Source organism: Schistocerca nitens, chromosome 5, assembly GCF_023898315.1.
Source record: "Schistocerca nitens isolate TAMUIC-IGC-003100 chromosome 5, iqSchNite1.1, whole genome shotgun sequence".
Lineage (NCBI taxonomy): Eukaryota > Metazoa > Arthropoda > Insecta > Orthoptera > Acrididae > Schistocerca > Schistocerca nitens.
Window position 1 is genome coordinate 302,855,987 of NC_064618.1, and position 17,705 is coordinate 302,873,691.

The window sequence follows — 17,705 nt, forward strand, 5'->3', positions numbered from 1 at the left end:
CCGATACTTCGCTGCGCGTTTATGGCTCATGTCATTTATGGTACTCACTATTTTCACATTTCTAGGTTTACTGTTAATCCACAATGTGTGGTCGTTCGACTCCATTCCATTGAATAGGTCCTGTAATTACTCCTCAGCAGTCTTCAGCTAATCTTATCGATGATATCCTTTCATCCCGAATTTTAATCCCATTCTTGAACCTTCCTTCTATTTTCATCATTGCTTATTCAATGTACACATTGAACAGTAGGGACGATATACTATATTTCTGTCCTACACCCTTTCAGATCCGATGACTTCATTCTTGGTCTTCTATTCTTATTTTCCCTTTCACTTCTGTTCCATAATGTTTAGTACCCCTCCTTTCCTATACATTATCCCTCTTTTCCTGAGAATTTCGAACGCCTTAAACCATTTTATAGGGCAACGGCCTTGCCGCAGTGGATACAACGGTTCCCGTCAGATCACCGAAGTTAAGCGCTGTTGGGCGTGGCCTGCACTTGGATGTGTGACCATCCGGCCGCCACGCGCTGTTGCCATTTTTCGGTGTGCACTCAGCCTCGTGATGCCAACTGAAGGGCTGCTCGACCGAATAATAGCGGCTTCGGTCAAGAATACCATCATAACGACCGGGAGAGCGGTGTGCTGACCCCACGTCCCTCCTATCCGCATATTCCTCGGAGGATGACACGGCGGTCGGATGGTTCCCGTAGGCCACTCGTGGCCTGACGACGGAGTGCTTTTTTTTCATACCATTTTATACTATTTCTTTTCTAGATCGACAGGTCCTATGATGGTGTTTCGATTCCTCTTGACTCTTGCTTCCATTATCAATCTCTAGGTCAGAATTGCGTCTCTGATGTCTTTCCGTTTCCTAATTCCAAAGTGATCGTCATCTGGCACATACTTTTATTTTCGTTCTGTGTAAACATCCCATAAAAATACTCCACCACTTGCATCTTGTTGGCAAGCGGAATGCATCACGTCATGGGATTTCGACGTACTGATATCCTAAGAGCGGCGAGTACCAACTTACACCGTTGCTCATCAATAATGGCGACCTTTTCCCATGTTTCATGTACCCAGTGGTGGAGACTTTGAATCGCAGCTGACCCCTCCGCCGATCATGCGTGGTGACTGATGCAACACGTGTGGTTCTGGATGGTATGAGTACTCACCATTTATTGTTCTCCAGTCAATTGGCGAGGGGTTTACCACAGTTACCCTCTTCCCAAATCCTAGTACAGGGAAGGTTCACTAATCTGGGCTTACCAATGCGGTATTCGCGATAATTTGGGCATGTTTGTCGCAAGGCGGAACACAGCCCTGCAGTATCTACCACACAGTAGTGAATAACTGATTCAACGGTTACCGATTTGAAGCCGTCATTGCCTGGGCGAATATGAATGGCTCAAATGGCTCTGAGCACTATGGGACTTAACTTCTGAGGTCATCAGTCCCCTAGAACTTAGAACTACTTAAACCTAACTAACCTAAGGACATCACACACATCCATGCCAGAGGCAGGATTCGAACCTGCGACCGTAGCGGTCGCGCGGTTCCAGACTGTAGCGCCTAGAACCGCACGGCCACTCCGGCCGGCAGTGGATAACTGATTCAACAGTTACCGATTTGAAGCCGTCATTGCATGGGCGAATATGAATGGCTCAAATGGCTCTGAGCACTATGGGACTTAACTTCTGAGGTCATCAGTCCCATAGAACTTAGAACTACTTAAACCTAATTAACCTAAGGACATCACATACATCCATGCCAGAGGCAGGATTCTAACCTGCGACCGTAGCGGTCGCCGGTTCCAGACTGTAGCGCCTAGAACCGCTCGGCCACTCCGGCCGGCTCGAATATGAATGCGCGCCTTGTGATTTGAAGGATATAAGAGACAACGAAAGGAACCGAGAGCAAAATAAAATGATGTTTACTTCACAGCTCGTGCTGAGTAATCAATTTACGTCATTGTGCGTACACAACTGGTGAAAAGACTTCTCTGCATAGTGATTGTTGTTCAAACTGCCAATGGAGTCGACATCGCAAGTTGCATCCAAAGGCGCATCCCTTGCGACACATGAGTTTGAAATTTACCTCAAAGGTGCCTACAACTTTCATGTATAATGGTGGACAAGCTTGGTGCCCTGTGCCATCACCCTGGGGCTCGGCGGCGCTTCAAAGAGCAATGTGTCGACACATACGGAAAAAAAAGCCATGTCATCTGTAAGGTGGGTTAGTTGTGTCACTTTGGCATCTGGTTTCATCCAGATTCTGCCCAACGCCACTGTGGATATGTCACACGATGAGATGGTCGTCCGCCTCTCTTACCCCTATTTCACCCTTCTTTTGACGCCTCTGTGATGAACGTCAGAAGCGCAACACCTAGCGTTGAAATCACCTTGTTTTCTTGTGGGTGGACGAGGAGAACCTTTCAGACACACCGCCGATCAGAATGGATACGAAAAGGCTTCAAGGGATGGCGTAGAGTGCGTCAATGAAACCACCCCTCTCCCTGGGGCGTTGACTGCCAGGATTTCGTGGTTGAAAAGGACAGTTCGTAATGCGATGAGCAACAGGAAGTTGTTCTTGATAACCTTTGACAATGCTGACACTCTCGGACGTTTCAACCGCTTTCTACGGAATACTGGGGCTGCATCCCCATTTAAAAGTTATCACGCCCCCTTCGGAGTGCAACGCGACGGCTGTTTTTGCTCTCGAGTACAGTTTGGAACTACTAGGGACCGTTCAAAACCATTCCTCAAAATCTGAACTTGATACGAAACATCAGAGGATACTTATGCTTCTCAATCCTCCTGGTTCCTACCCTCTTGTGTTGTGATTACGCTGGATGGTATCATTAATACGCGCTTGAATGAAACGATGTAGGGTCCCTCTTAAAACCTCCAGTTCGGCAACACCCTCAGTGCCACCCACAGAACCATGTTGAGCACGGTAGCCGTTAGAAACATCGACACAAAGTCATCGAGGAGCCTGCTCTAGCGCCTAAATGTAGGCAAACCGCAGGAAAGTGTTGTCGAAGTGGTTGCGTAACCTTTGAGCCCCAATGGGTGGCGACTACTAGGTTTGAGAAAGGGAATCTTTAATTCTGTTGCGCAGTATATTAGTAAAGTCCTATGACGTGGTAGGCTGGGAGACCAAGATTGGCACGTTCAGCCCCCTAATTGAAATTTTTCCTATCCTTGGTGTACTGTGACATTTTCTCAGCTGTGGCCGAACGATTCTAGGCGCTTTAGTCCGGAACCGCGCTGCTGCTACGGTCGCAGGTTCGAATCCAGCCTCGGGCATGGATGTGTGTGATGTCCTCAGATTAGTTAGGTTTAAGTACTTCTGAGTCTCGGGGACTGATAACCTCAGATGTTAAGTCCCATAGCGCTTAGAGCCTTTGAACCATTTTGAAAATTTTCTCCTTCACTGGGAACGAGATTTGTATGACCTAGTGTATCTACTAAGTCTAGGTGCCCGAAATCGGTGCATGTAGTGTGGTGTCATGTTTGTATTGATGGAGAGAACGGCACAAGGAGGCAGCGGGGCTTATCGTCCCTATCTGACAGACGGATCATCAGAAACAGTGTTACATAACTTCATGACACACTGCGGAGAGTTAATATATGTACTGTATATGTGGTGTCTGTTCTGTCGGACATGTCACGGTAATTTCAGTGCGGAGGCACACTGAGTCCGAACGCTTGCCGCTCTCAGCGAAAAGCTGCAAGCAAGGGTGTTCATGGACAGTAGAAGCTACTAGAGTGTGACAGGTTGAGAATTTGGGTCGGATAGGAAGCGTGTCTGAATGGCTGAGGCTGTCAAGGCGACCGCTCGTGTGAAGCTTGATATCCGGGAGCGAGTCTCAATTGGGCACAAATTTTCACTTGCCACCGTTAAATTTATTTGAGTGCCTGATTGCGGCGTATTTCTTCGTTTCTCTTAAAGCATTGCAGAAAGGTTTAGAATTTAATTCAGGACGTCGGCGCAAGGATTGGTGATCAAGAACTTGACGTCGCCACCATTCCTCCCCTTTGTCGTAAAGACAAAGGGCAGGCAGCCAACAGCACGGGCGGTTACCCATCCAAGTACTGACCACGCTTGGCGTTGCTTAACTTCGGTGATCGGACGAGAACTGGTGTATTCAACGAGGCAAAGCCGTTGGCATTTGCTAGATATGCTAGACAACTGTGCTAACCGCCAGATAACGTCACCACCGTACTGTAACACTGTTGAACGAGTTACACTAATAATACACTTTGCTATCCAGCATGTCAACACTGCAGTTCACGAGCTGATTGTTGTATGAGGCGTTTACGATTTCTAGACAATGGATACTGATACAATGACTTGTATGTCACCAGTACAGCCATCAGCGGGCGGCTCAAAAAATGGTTCAAATGGCTCTAAGCGCTGTGGGACTTAACGTCTGAGGTCATCAGTCCCCTAGACATAGAACTGCTTAAACGTAACTAACCTAAGGCCATCACACACATCCATGCCCGAGGCAGGATTCGAACCCGCGACCGTAGCAGCAGCGCGGTTCCAGACTGAAGCGCCTAGAACCGCTCGGTCACAGCGGCTGGCGCAGCAGACGGCGCCGAACAGTCAACGTAGTCAGGTGCAGACCCACTGCAGTACTCTTTCTGCGTCTTTCAGTTTTAAAATACGTTACTATACACCCACCATATGTAATTGCTGCTGCACATACTGAATGAATGAAACGTAATGCGAAATTTACAACGAAACCGAGGCCATTTCAAAACAGCTAATACACTCGCACACAAACTCACTCATTAGACGCGTACACTGTGCAGTGTTGCATCGAATATGGTCCATGAATTGGAGCACGACAATAACGGACAGCATAATTCTATGAATACCTTACGGAGGACAGCATTTCAGGTTTTTCGCATGTTGTACACTAGTCTGATTAGTGTAGAATTTAAGGGGTAATGTGATTATGTGTATGTTTTCGCTCTTGGCCTAGCTGATTTCAAGATATTTTGGGAACTAGCGCTCATGTCTGTAAATAAGCACCTTTAGCGGTGACGCCACGATATTGAAACAATCGCAACAATCAATGTTAAGTAAAAAGTGAACCTTTCATTCACAAACTGTGTGGTGCTATCTTCAGGTTGTCAGACGTATTACAGCGATGGAAAATACACTCGTTGTTAGAGTATGGTCTATCTGTGTGGAGAAGAGACTGTACTTCACTATTAAAATTAATCGTCTTCGCTAATGGACGTGTAGAAATGCGTTATAAGCTGTATCGTTCTGCTGGAGAACACAGTTGCTTCCACCTGGATGCAGCCTTTCACTTTACGAACGTTTATTGCGATTTAACAGCGCCCGGATTCACGACTGTAGCACGTCCGTTAAGTTTCTCGTTATTGAGTGGTTGCCGTCAGCTTGTATAGAGATAGCAGTCCATTCGCTGAGACTGCGAAGCTTGATATAACTTACGGGTTTACGACTCTCATCTCTTTTGTCATTAAATTACTGTAATGCGACACGCTCTGCCCTGAAAGAAGCCTTTTGACTCTAAAGCTTGAATGAATCATCTTAGTTATTATTATTTTTTTTAATTATTGAGTAGTGAACTGCTTAGCGGTGAACTGGGTTAACTTCTGAACATGCCCGTAGCGTGTTGCGCAGTGAGACAAGATGCCGTTGATAGAGCCACATCCGCTGGTTATGATGCTCACCTGTAGGTGTTCTTGGTGCATTGACAGAGGAGGTTACTATGGTCAGACGTCAGATATTAGGCCTTGCACCCGTAACACTGGAAACTGTACTTGCCAAACAACACCTGTAAGTCTGTAAATGCAGGGTGTCCCAGTAATGTTGCGACAAACTTCAAGGGGTTGTGGAGGGTGTCTCGAGAAAGAAATCGAATATAGCAACCTGGTCCAGAACCTTCATCCAATGACGCTACAGAGCGTCGAAGTTATAGGCGTCCGCCGCTAGAAAATGGTTCTGAGCACTATGGGACTCAACTGCTGTGGTCATCAGTCCCCTAGCACTTAGAACTACTTAAACCGAACTAACCTAAGGACATCACACACATCCATGCCCGAGGCAGGATTCGAACCTGCGACCGTAGCAATCGCACGTCCGCCGCTAGATCCCCCTTCAGTTGCAAACGTGACTTTGTAAGCTGACGGTCCATACGCGCAATGTCTCATAATGTTATCTGTTACTCAGTGATTGCGAGTGATTTCCACAGCCAACAGTGAAAAGGACGAAACTAGCTGCAGCGTAGCAAGGTCTTGTCTCGTAGGAATGCGATGCTCTGTTGCCTATGTGGATGTTGGTTTCGGATACTGGTTTCCATCCACAGTTTATTTTTCACCTTGAACCCTCTAAAATCTCCAACGTTTTTCGGTGTACAGGAGAAAAACACACTACATAAGGAAACCTGTGTCCAAAACCATCGTCCACTGAGGCAATACGGTATCATAATCACAGGTAACAAGGAGTTTCTACGCAGCAGCCAGCTCCATCTTCTTCACTGGCGATCGTAGCAATTAGTCGTGATCACTGAATAGACAAACATCATTGTGAGACATTCCGGCTACAGTTCGTCGGCGTACAAAGTCACGTTTCCTGCCGAAGGTTTGGTCTAGCGGCGGGCGCCAACGGCTATAACTTCGACTCTTTGTGGTGTCGTTAGATGACGTTTCACTACATGGGTTCCTCCTATCCTCGATCTGTTCCTCAAGACACCCTCTACAACCCCTCGAAGTTTGTCGCAACATTTCTGGGTCACCCTGTATATGGTAGTTATTTTTGTTGCTTTTAAATTGTCCAGTATCATTACAAAAAGTGATCTAAGTATGAAGAAAACTGAAACTTCCTGGCAGATTAAAACTGTGTGCCCGACCGAGACTCGAACTCGGGACCTTTGCCTTTCGCGGGCAGGTGCTCTACCACTGAGCTACCGAAGCACGACTCACGCCCGGTCCTCACAGCTTTACTTCTGCCAGTATCTCGTCTCCTACCTGCCCGCGAAAGGCAAAGGTCCCGAGTTCGAGTCTCGGTCGGGCACACAGTTTTAATCTGCCAGGAAGTTTCATATCAGCGCACACTCCGCTGCAGAGTGAAAATCTCATTCTGGATGAAGAAAACTACTACTACTGTTAATCATCTTCAGGTTGCAGCTCTTTTTCCCCGTGTTTGCTTTAACAATACATATGTTTTTGGATAGGGTCCTCCTTTAGCAAAAAACAATTTTGTTTTTTGACACAAACATGTTTCACTGCAGTTGCAGCATCTTCAGTGGATTTTATTTTATGGCTTTTTACTATGTTTCTACAGTGACTGTTTTGTTTCACAGTTAGTCGTCTGCAACCACTTACACTTTTCCTTTTTCCTCATCTTCCTCACATATTGAGCTGTCACTTTGAAACACGACAGTGACAGCTTAGTATATAATATTTCACAGTGAAGAAGATGGGGAAAAAGGAAGCGTTTAAGTGGTTGCAGATGACAAACTGAAACAAAACAGTCACTGTAGAAACATAGTACTTCAGGAAAACCACACCATGTGGTAAAAAGCCATAAAATAAAATCCACTGAAGATGCGGCAACTGCAATGAAACATATTTGGGTTAAAAAACAAAATTATGTTTTGTGAAAGGCGGATCCCTTCCCAAAACATATGTATTCCTACTACTGTTACTACTTCACAAGTTCTTAGCACCTGTCAGTCCAGGTTACAGACACATACACTTAGAGATGAGGGATGAAAACATTGTGAACCGTGTCAAACCACGAATCCAAAAGTCCTTGGCTCAATACTCTGACGGTAATACAGCTGTTTCTGTCACTTATCCCTTCTTTGCACCTCTGACACCGATTAATTAACGTAAAAAATTCCTAGTCGCACCGTGTACATTAAACGGCGGGTTCCCCTATAAATGGCTTGGTTCAGGGGTTTGAGGAAGGAAAGGATTTATCACCTCCAGTACAACCATACCTAATGAATCAAAAATGGCTCTGAGCACTATGGGACTCAACTGCTAAGGTCATTAGTCCCCTAGAACTTAGAACTAGTTAAACCTAACTAACCTAAGGACATCACAAACATCCATGCCCGAGGCAGGATTCGAACCTGCGACCGTAGCGGTCTTGCGGTTCCAGACTGCAGCGCCTTTAACCGCACGGCCACTTCGGCCGGCCTTAATGAATCACTGATATATTAAAAAGTGGCTTGAGGACAGCTTTACTTTACGCGTAAAATATTCAACCTATATACGTAATAAAAAGATAGGTATAGCAATATGCACATCTCACCATTCGGTTCTCAGTACATGATTAACTTTCTCAAGAATAAAGTGGCCTAGGTAGAAGAGTGTATGGTTTTTATCCTTTGCAAAATTGGTGCAGAACACAACAGAAAGAAAATACTTAAACTTTTTATGTTTCCGAAAACTCACATGTCTTCGAACTCGATAGAGAAGATGAAGAAATTACTGTTCAGTAGATATTGTGCATTTGCAGAAGCTTACGTTGAAACATTGGCGCCGCCCGGAGTGGCCGAGCGGTTCTAGGCGCTACAGTCTGGAACCGCGAGACCACTACGGTCGCAGGTTCGAATCCTGCCTCGGGCATGGATGTGTGTGATGTCCTTAGATTAGTTAGGTTTAAGTAATTCTAAGTCTAGGGGACTGATGACCTCCGATGCTAAGTTCCATAGTGCTCAGAGCCATTTTGCTTTTATAAATCCGCTTTCACCTCATGTACTTAGTATTCATCCCGCGGAATGAGATAGTCTCTTGTTTTTTTTTTTTTCTTTTTTGTGGCTGTGGGAGAGTATACAAACATTGAAGTGCCAAAAAACTGGTATAGGCATGCGTATTCAAATACAGAGATATGTAAACAGACAGTATACGGGGCTGCGGTCGGCAACGCCTATGTAAGGCAACAAGTGCCTGGCGCAATTGTTAGATCGGTTATTGCTGTTACAATGGCAGGTCATCAGAGTTTAAATGAGTTTTAACCTGGTGTTACAGTCGCCGCAGCAGCGTTGAGACATCTGAGGTCATCAGTCCCCTAGAACTTAGAACTACTTAAACCTAACTAACCTAAGGACATCAGGAGGCAGGATTCGAACCTGCGACCGTAGCGGTCGAGCGGTTCCCGACTGAAGCGCCTAGAACGGCCCGGCAACGGGACACAGCATCTCGTAGGGAACGATGAAGTGGGGATTTTTCCGTACGACCCTTTCACGAGTGTATCCTGAATATCAGGAATATGGTCAAACATCAAATCTCCGACATCGCTGTGGTCGGAAAAAGACCCTACGAGAACGGGACAAACGACAACTGAAGGGAATCGTTCAGCATGACAAAAGTGCAACCTTTCCGCATATTGCTGCAGCTTTCAATGCTGGGCCACCAACAAGTGTCAACGTGCCAACCATTCATCGAAACATCATCGATATGGGATATCGGAGCAGAAGGTCCAGTTGTGTACCCTTCACGACTGCACAACACGAAGCTTTACATCTCGCCTGGGGTTTTCAACACCGATATTGCCCTGTTGACGACTGGAGACATGTTGATTGGTCGGACGAGTCTCGTTTCAAATTGTATCGAGCTGATAGACTTTACGGGTTTGACACAACCTCATGAATCCCTGGATCCTACATTTCAGCAGAGGACTGCTCAAGCTGGCGGAGGCTGTTTAATGGTGTGCGGTGTGTACAGTTGGAATGATATGGACCACTGATGCGTTTAGATACGACTCTGACAGGTGAAACGTACGTAAACATCCTCTATGATCTCCTGCATCCGGCCCGCAGCTCGTGGTCTGCGGTAGCGTTCTCGCTTCCCACGCCCGAGTTCCCGGGTTCGATTCCCGGCGGGGTCAGGGATTTTTCTCTGTCTCGTGATGACTGCGTGTTGTGTGACGTCCTTAGGTTAGGTAGGTTTAAGTAGTTCTAAGTTCTAGGGGACTGATGACCACAGACGTTAAGTCCCTTAGTGCTCAGAGCCATTTTGACCCATCTCCTGCATCCATTCATGTCCATTGTGCATTCCGACGGAGTTGGGCAATTCCAAAAGGACAATGCGACACCCCAAGCGTCCAGAACTGCTACAGAGTGGCTTCAGGAACACTCTTCTGTCCTTAAACACTTCTGCTGGCCACCAAACTCCCCAGATATGAACATGATTAAGCATATCTGGGATGCCTTGCAACGTGCTGTTCAAAAGAGATCTCCACGCCCTCGAACTCTGACGGTTTTATGGACAGCCCTGCAGGATTCATGATGTCAGTTCCCTCCGGCACTGCTTCAGACATTATACACTCCTGGAAATGGAAAAAAGAACACATTGACTCTGGTGTGTCAGACCCACCATACTTGCTCCGGACACTGCGAGAGGGCTGTACAAGCAATGATCACACGCACGGCACAGCGGACACACCAGGAACCGCGGTGTTGGCCGTCGAATGGCGCTAGCTGCGCAGCATTTGTGCACCGCCGCCGTCAGTGTCAGCCAGTTTGCCGTGGCATACGGAGCTCCATCGCAGTCTTTAACACTGGTAGCATGCCGCGACAGCGTGGACGTGAACCGTATGTGCAGTTGACGGACTTTGAGCGAGGGCGTATAGTGGGCATGCGGGAGGCCGGGTGGACGTACCGCCGAATTGCTCAACACGTGGGGCGTGAGGTCTCCACAGTACATCGATGTTGTCGCCAGTGGTCGGCGGAAGGTGCACGTGCCCGTCGACCTGGGACCGGACCGCAGCGACACACGGATGCACGCCAAGACCGTAGGATCCTACGCAGTACCGTAGGGGACCGCACCGCCACTTCCCAGCAAATTAGGGACACTGTTGCTCCTGGGGTATCGGCGAGGACCATTCGCAACCGTCTCCATGAAGCTGGGCTACGGTCCCGCACACCGTTAGGCCTTCTTCCGCTCACGCCCCAACATCGTGCAGCCCGCCTCCAGTGGTGTCGCGACAGGCGTGAATGGAGGGGCGAATGGAGACGTGTCGTCTTCAGCGATGAGAGTCGCTTCTGCCTTGGTGCCAATGATGGTCGTATGCGTGTTTGGCGCCGTGCAGGTGAGCGCCACAATCAGGACTGCATACGACCGAGGCACACAGGGCCAACACCCGGCATCATGGTGTGGGGAGCGATCTCCTACACTGGCCGTACACCACTGGTGATCGTCGAGGGGACACTGAATAGTGCACGGTACATCCAAACCGTCATCGAACCCATCGTTCTACCATTCCTAGACCGGCAAGGGAACTTGCTGTTCCAACAGGACAATGCACGTCCGCATGTATCCCGTGCCACCCAACGTGCTCTAGAAGGTGTAAGTCAACTACCCTGGCCAGCAAGATCTCCGAATCTGTCCCCCATTGAGCATGTTTGGGACTGGATGAAGCGTCGTCTCACGCGGTCTGCACGTCCAGCACGAACGCTGGTCCAACTGAGGCGCCAGGTGGAAATGGCATGGCAAGCCGTTCCACAGGACTACATCCAGCATCTCTACGATCGTCTCCATGGGAGAATAGCAGCCTGCATTGCTGCGAAAGGTGGATATACACTGTACTAGTGCCGACATTGTGCATGCTCTGTTGCCTGTGTCTATGTGCCTGTGGTTCTGTCAGTGTGATCATGTGATGTATCTGACCCCAGGAATGTGTCAATAAAGTTTCCCCTTCCTGGGACAATGAATTCACGGTGTTCTTATTTCAATTTCCAGGAGTGTATATATCGATATAGTACTTACCCTGTTCACCGGACTTATGAGAGGGTGCACCGCCTCAGTCAAGTCCAAGCCACGTCGTGTTGCGGGACTTCCGCGTGCTCGCGGAGGCCCTACGCGATGTTAGGCAGGTGTAACAGTTCCTGTGGATCTTCAATGTTTTGAAAACACGGAAACGACAGAATATTGTGTATTTTAAAAATTGAACGCCTGTGTCCAAAAGAACGTAAGGAAATAATGTAGGATCCAAAAAGCATTAAATAAAAGTAAGTTAAAAGTGATATTGAACACGAAAACTGTTTAAGACGTTTATCGATTTTTAAGGATATACACTACTATTCCCAAAAGAGGGAATAACTCCCATGTTGCAGGTATTTGTTGTTGATTTTTTTTAAAAATGTTGTGCTAGCAGCCTTTGAGGAACACCACTTTAATTCAGTGGATTTTTGTGTTCTGAAGAAAGTATACATCAATGCTACAGGTTCCATTATATTTTCATTGCGATATGAGTAACCTAGAATCGAAAAAGGTACCAGGAAACGCTGTTCCATTCCACGGAAACAATTCCCACGATTCCTAGATGAATACTTCTCTCGGAGAAAAAAAAACTCAGCCAGCAGTTTGCGTTGCGCGCCGGACTCTCAAGCTGTAGGCCTACCGAACTTGTGACAAGCTTTTCCGTTCAAATATGAATAAGTGGAACGGAAGCACTGTTCAACAAACAGCGTGTTCAAAACTCAGCAGCCATGTATATGAAAAAGCAAGTTTGCAATCAGTTTGTATCATAATTTTGATTTGTGACAATGAGACATAGTGTTTCAATGTGAAAACCATTCTAAATATGAGCACTGGTTATCGAGCTATGGAGGAACGGATGATGGAAATTAGTCAGGCAGACAAATTAATAGGACAGTCAGGAAAACCAGCTACGTGATTACTCAGGGGACATACTGGAGTCTAAGAAGTAATTATGTAACGAAAATGAAATTTCAGTGGGCAAGAGCTATAGGCAGGTTTTCTTAATTAATGTCCTGAGGCTGATTTGTCTGGTGCCAGTCTTCGGCGAAATACCCAAGTTATTCAACCGAAGTGGGGAGCGGGGGGGGGGGGGGGGAGTGGGGGGGGAGGCAACCTACAGTTTAATGTGAATCGTGAATTCTGAACCATGAGTTGTTTCTGGGGACTTCTCTGTCGGCATGGCAGGGGATGGTAGATGAACTAACGAATTTCTTGGCTGAAATCCAAAACATACAAAAACAGTGGTCTCGGTAGGAGATTGGTAGATAACACTACACTCTATGACGGGGCAACGTAGATGCGAACAATCCATGGAGAAGTCTGGAGGAGGTCTTCATCCAGCAGTGCGTGTTGAGTGACTAATGATGATGATGCTGATGATGATGATAATGACGACGACAGGTACAACAATGTCGGGTAAATTTGTCAGTAACAGTAAACTGAAGTGAATGTTTCGGTAGATTTCAGCATACGCCGAAAACGAATGGAAACGTGAATTGCTATTGAAAATGATTGTAGAAGTAAAGTACGATGCAAAGAAATTTTCTCCACTGACTTACAGCTATATGTTTGGAATATTGAGGAATACAGCTATTGACGCTCGAGAGCGGTACGTAAATGATCTGTGCTACGAGGAGTCGGAAACGACGAATCGATCAGAGGTTTGCAAGTGGCGCGGTTCAGCCACCTAGTTCTTGGTGATACTCTTCCGACTAAAGTTCGTTTTTACAATGTTTCTTCAAGATCTCGGCTCTTGGACGAAGGTAACAGGCTCCAGACGTCGTGTAGATTGTCAGGAGACGTCCATGAACTCCGAGATGGAAAACCATAGCCTATAAGACGTCAAGTTTAGCGAAATTGTAAACCTGATAACTCAAGTACTCTGAGAGGGCTTTCTGTATGTAGTAATAGTATCAAGCCCTAGACATTACCGTTCGTACTGGCAGTAGGGCTGTTGATAAAATGTCGATGTACACTACTAGCCATTAAAATTGCTACACCACGAAAATGACGTGCTACAGACGCGAAATTTAACCGACAAGAAGAAGAAAAAAATGGTTCAAATGGCTCTGAGCACTATGCGACTTAACTTCTGAGGTCATCAGTCGCCTAGAACTTAGAACTAATTAAACCTAACTAACCTGAGGACATCACACACATCCATGCCCGAGGCAGGATTCGAACCTGCGACCGTAGCGGTCGCTCGGTTCCAGACTGTAGGTCCTAGAACCGCACGGCCACTCCGGTCGGCCAAGAAGAAGATGCTGTGATATGCAAATGATTAGCTTTTCAGAGCATTCACACAAGGTTGGTGCCGGTAGCGACACCTACAACGTGCTGACATGAGGAAAGCTTCCAACCGATTTCTCATACACAAACACCAGTTGACCGGCGTTGCCTGGTGAAACGTTGTTGTGATGTCCCGTGTAAGGAGGATAAATGCGTACCATCACGTTTCCAACATTGATAAAGGTCGGATTGTAGCCTATCGCGATTGCGGTTTATCGTATCGCGACATTGCTGCTCGCGTTGGTCGAGATCCAATGGCTGTTAGCAAAATATGGAATCGGTGGGTTCAGAAGGGTAATACGGAACGCCGTGCTGGATCCCAACGGCCTCGTATCACTAGCAGTCGAGATGATAGGCACCTTATCCGCATGGCTGTAACGGATCGTGTCGCCACGTCTCGATCCCTGAGTCAACAGATGGAGACGTTTGCAAGACAACAGCCATCTGCACGAATAGTTCGACGACGTTTGCAGCACCATGGACTATCAGCTCGGAGACCATGGCTGCGGTTACCCTTGACGCTGCATCACAGACAGGAGCGCCTGCCATGGTGGACTCAACGACGAACCTGGGTGCACGAATGGCAAAACGTCATTTTATTGGATGAATCCAGGTTCCGTTTACAGCATCATGAAGGTCGTATCCGTGTTTGGCAACATCGCGGTGAACGCACATTGGAAGCGTGTGTTCGTCATCTCCATGCTGGCGTATCACCCGGCGTGATGGTAGGGGTGCCATTGGTTACACGTCTCGTCACCTCTTGTTCGCACTGACGGAACTTTGAACACTGGACGTTACATTTCAAATGTGTTACGACCCGTGGCTCCATCCTTCATTCGATTCCTTCGAAACCCTACATTTTAGCAGGATAATGCACGACCGCATGTTGCACGTCCTGTACGGGCCTTTCTGGATACAGAAAATGTTCCACTATTGCCCTGCCAGCACGTTCTCCAGATCTCTCACCAACTGAAAACGTCTGGTCAATGGTGGCCGAGCAACTGACTTGTCACAATACGCCAGTCCCTACTCTTGATGAACTGTGGTATCGTATTGAAGCTGCATGGGCAGCTGTACCTGTACATGCACTGTTTGACTCAATCCCCAGGCGTATCAAGGCCGTTATTACGGCCAGAGGTGGTTGTTGTGGGTACTGATTTCTCAGGATCTATGCACCCAAATTGCGTTAAAATGTTATCACATGTTAGTTCTAGTATAATGTATTTGTCCAATGATTTCCCGTTTATCGTCTGTATTTCTTCTTGGTGTAGAAATTTTAATGGCCAGTAGTGTATATTTCCAACAATATTAATAAATATGTTTTTCACCGATATATAGTTGTCGAAATGGCAGTATCGAGTGGCGATATTTTTATTTTATATTATTTTTTTCGCAATTTTCGGTAAATGTTTGAAACTATTCTTTTGAAATTATAGTAGAATATAATTTTGTTGGCCGGCCGAAGTGACCGTGCGGTTCTAGGCGCTACAGTCTGGAACCTCGTGACCGCTGTGGTCGCAGGTTGGAGTCCTGCCTTGGGCATTGATGTGTCTGATGTCCTTAGGTTAGTTAGGTTTAAGTAGTTCTAAGTTCTAGGGGACTGATGACCTCAGATGTTAAGTCCACTAGTGCGCAGAGCCATTTTTTGTTATAATTTTATTTTCACTGTGTGTAGGAGTCTTACTAATTTTCGAGCTTTCGTCACGTTCAGTTCTTCTCTTTGACTGTATGAAACTAGTATAGACGGCACAAAGAGGAAGTCCAATTGCACTGGGAGGTGCCGATTGAATGGAATAGCAAAATGTCCGATATGAAGAAATAGCACACCACTTGCTTTAAAACTCTGCCAGTGTGCTATTTCTTCACCTCCCCATTCTTCAAAAACAGTTGCCAAAACTAATGAACAGAAATCCAAATGACGAGATTAGTCTTAGCCGTGCGGCGCTCGGTGCTACAAACAGAAACTGCAATGTTGAACTTGATCACGTAATTTTGACACTACCCCTGATAGGTTGCTCGCGTTTGCAGAAATGAAAACTACAGAGAAGTCGAAATGAAGTGTTCCACCCAAATACTATACGTGACGAAACCGAACCACGGACCCATCGGACACCTACTATGGTGTCATTTACACCCAGCTATCATTGTTAGCTCAAAAAATGTTCAAATGTGTGTGAAATCTTATGGGACTTAACTGCTAAGGTCATCAGTCCCTAAGCTTACAAACTACTTAACCTAAATTATCCTAAGGACAAACACACACACCCATGCCCGTGGGAGGACTCGAACCTCCGACGGGACCAGCCGCACAGTCCATGACTGCAGCGCCCTAGACCGCTCGGCTAATCCCGCGCGGCGATTGTTAGCAAAGTGCTTATTGCCAAGCACGAAAGTGCATCGTTTCCTTTCAATTCTTGCTCTAAGGGGTATAAGCAGGCTGCTAGTTTGTTGATGTACAGAGAATCTAATAATAAATCAATACTTAAATATACACTAGGTGATCAAAAGTATCCGGACACCCCCAAAAACATACGTTTTTCATATTAGGTGCATTGTGCTGGCCCCTACTGCCAGATACTCTATATTAGCGACCGCAGTAATCATCTTATATTGTGAGAGAGCAGAATGGGGTGCTCCAAGGAACTTCAAACGTGGTCAGGTGATTGGGTGTCACCTGTGTCATACTTCTGTAAACGAGATTTCCACACTCCTAAACATCCGTAGGTCCACTGTTTCCGATGTGATAGTGAAGTGGAAACGTGACGGGATGCGTACAGCACAAAAGTGTACAGGCTGACCTCGTCTGTTGACTGACAAAGACCGCCGACAGTTGAAGAGCGTCGTAATGTGTAATAGGCAGACATCTATCCAGACCATCTCACATCAATTCCAAACTGCATCAGGATCCACTGCAAGTCGAACGACTGCTCAAAAGCCACACATAACGCCGGTAAATGCCAAACGACATCTCATTTGGTGTAAGGCGTTTAAACATTGGACGATTGAACAGTGGAAAAACGTTGTGTGAAGTGACGAATCACGGTACACAATGTGGCGATCCAATGGCACGGTGTGGGTATGGCGAATGCCCGGTGAACGTCATTTGCCGGCGCGTGTAATGCCAACAGTGAAATTCGGAGGCGGTGGTGTTTCGATGTGGTCGTGTTTTTCATGGAGGTGGCTTGCACCACTTATTGTTTTGCGTGGCACTATCGCAGCACAGGCCTATATTGACGTTTTAAGCACCTTCTTGCTTCCCACTGTTAAAGAGCAATTCGGGGATGGCGATTGCATCTTTCAACGCGACCGAGCACCTGTTCATAATGCACGACCTGTTGCGAAGTGGTTACACAACAATAACATCCCTGTAATGGACTGGCCTGCACAGAGTCCTGATCTGAATCCTGTAGAACACCTTTGGGATGTTTTGGAACGCTGACTACGTGCCAGGCCTCGCCGACCGACATCAATACCTCTCCTCAGTGCAGCACTCCGTGAAGAATGGACTGCCAATCCCCAAGAAACCTTGCAGCACTTGACTGAACGTATGCCTGCGTAAGAGGAAGCCGTAATGAAGGCTATGGGTAGGCCAACACCATATTGAATTCCAGCATTACCGACGGAGCGCACCACGAACTTGTAAGTCAGTTTCAT

At 46.8% G+C, this 17,705-nt stretch overlaps 1 pseudogene; it reads left to right on the forward strand.

Moving 5' to 3' along the window:
• The first annotated feature begins 422 nt into the window (after positions 1 to 422).
• LOC126261527 (5S ribosomal RNA) lies at positions 423 to 539 on the forward strand (annotated as a pseudogene).
• The last annotated feature ends 17,166 nt before the right edge of the window (positions 540 to 17,705 follow it).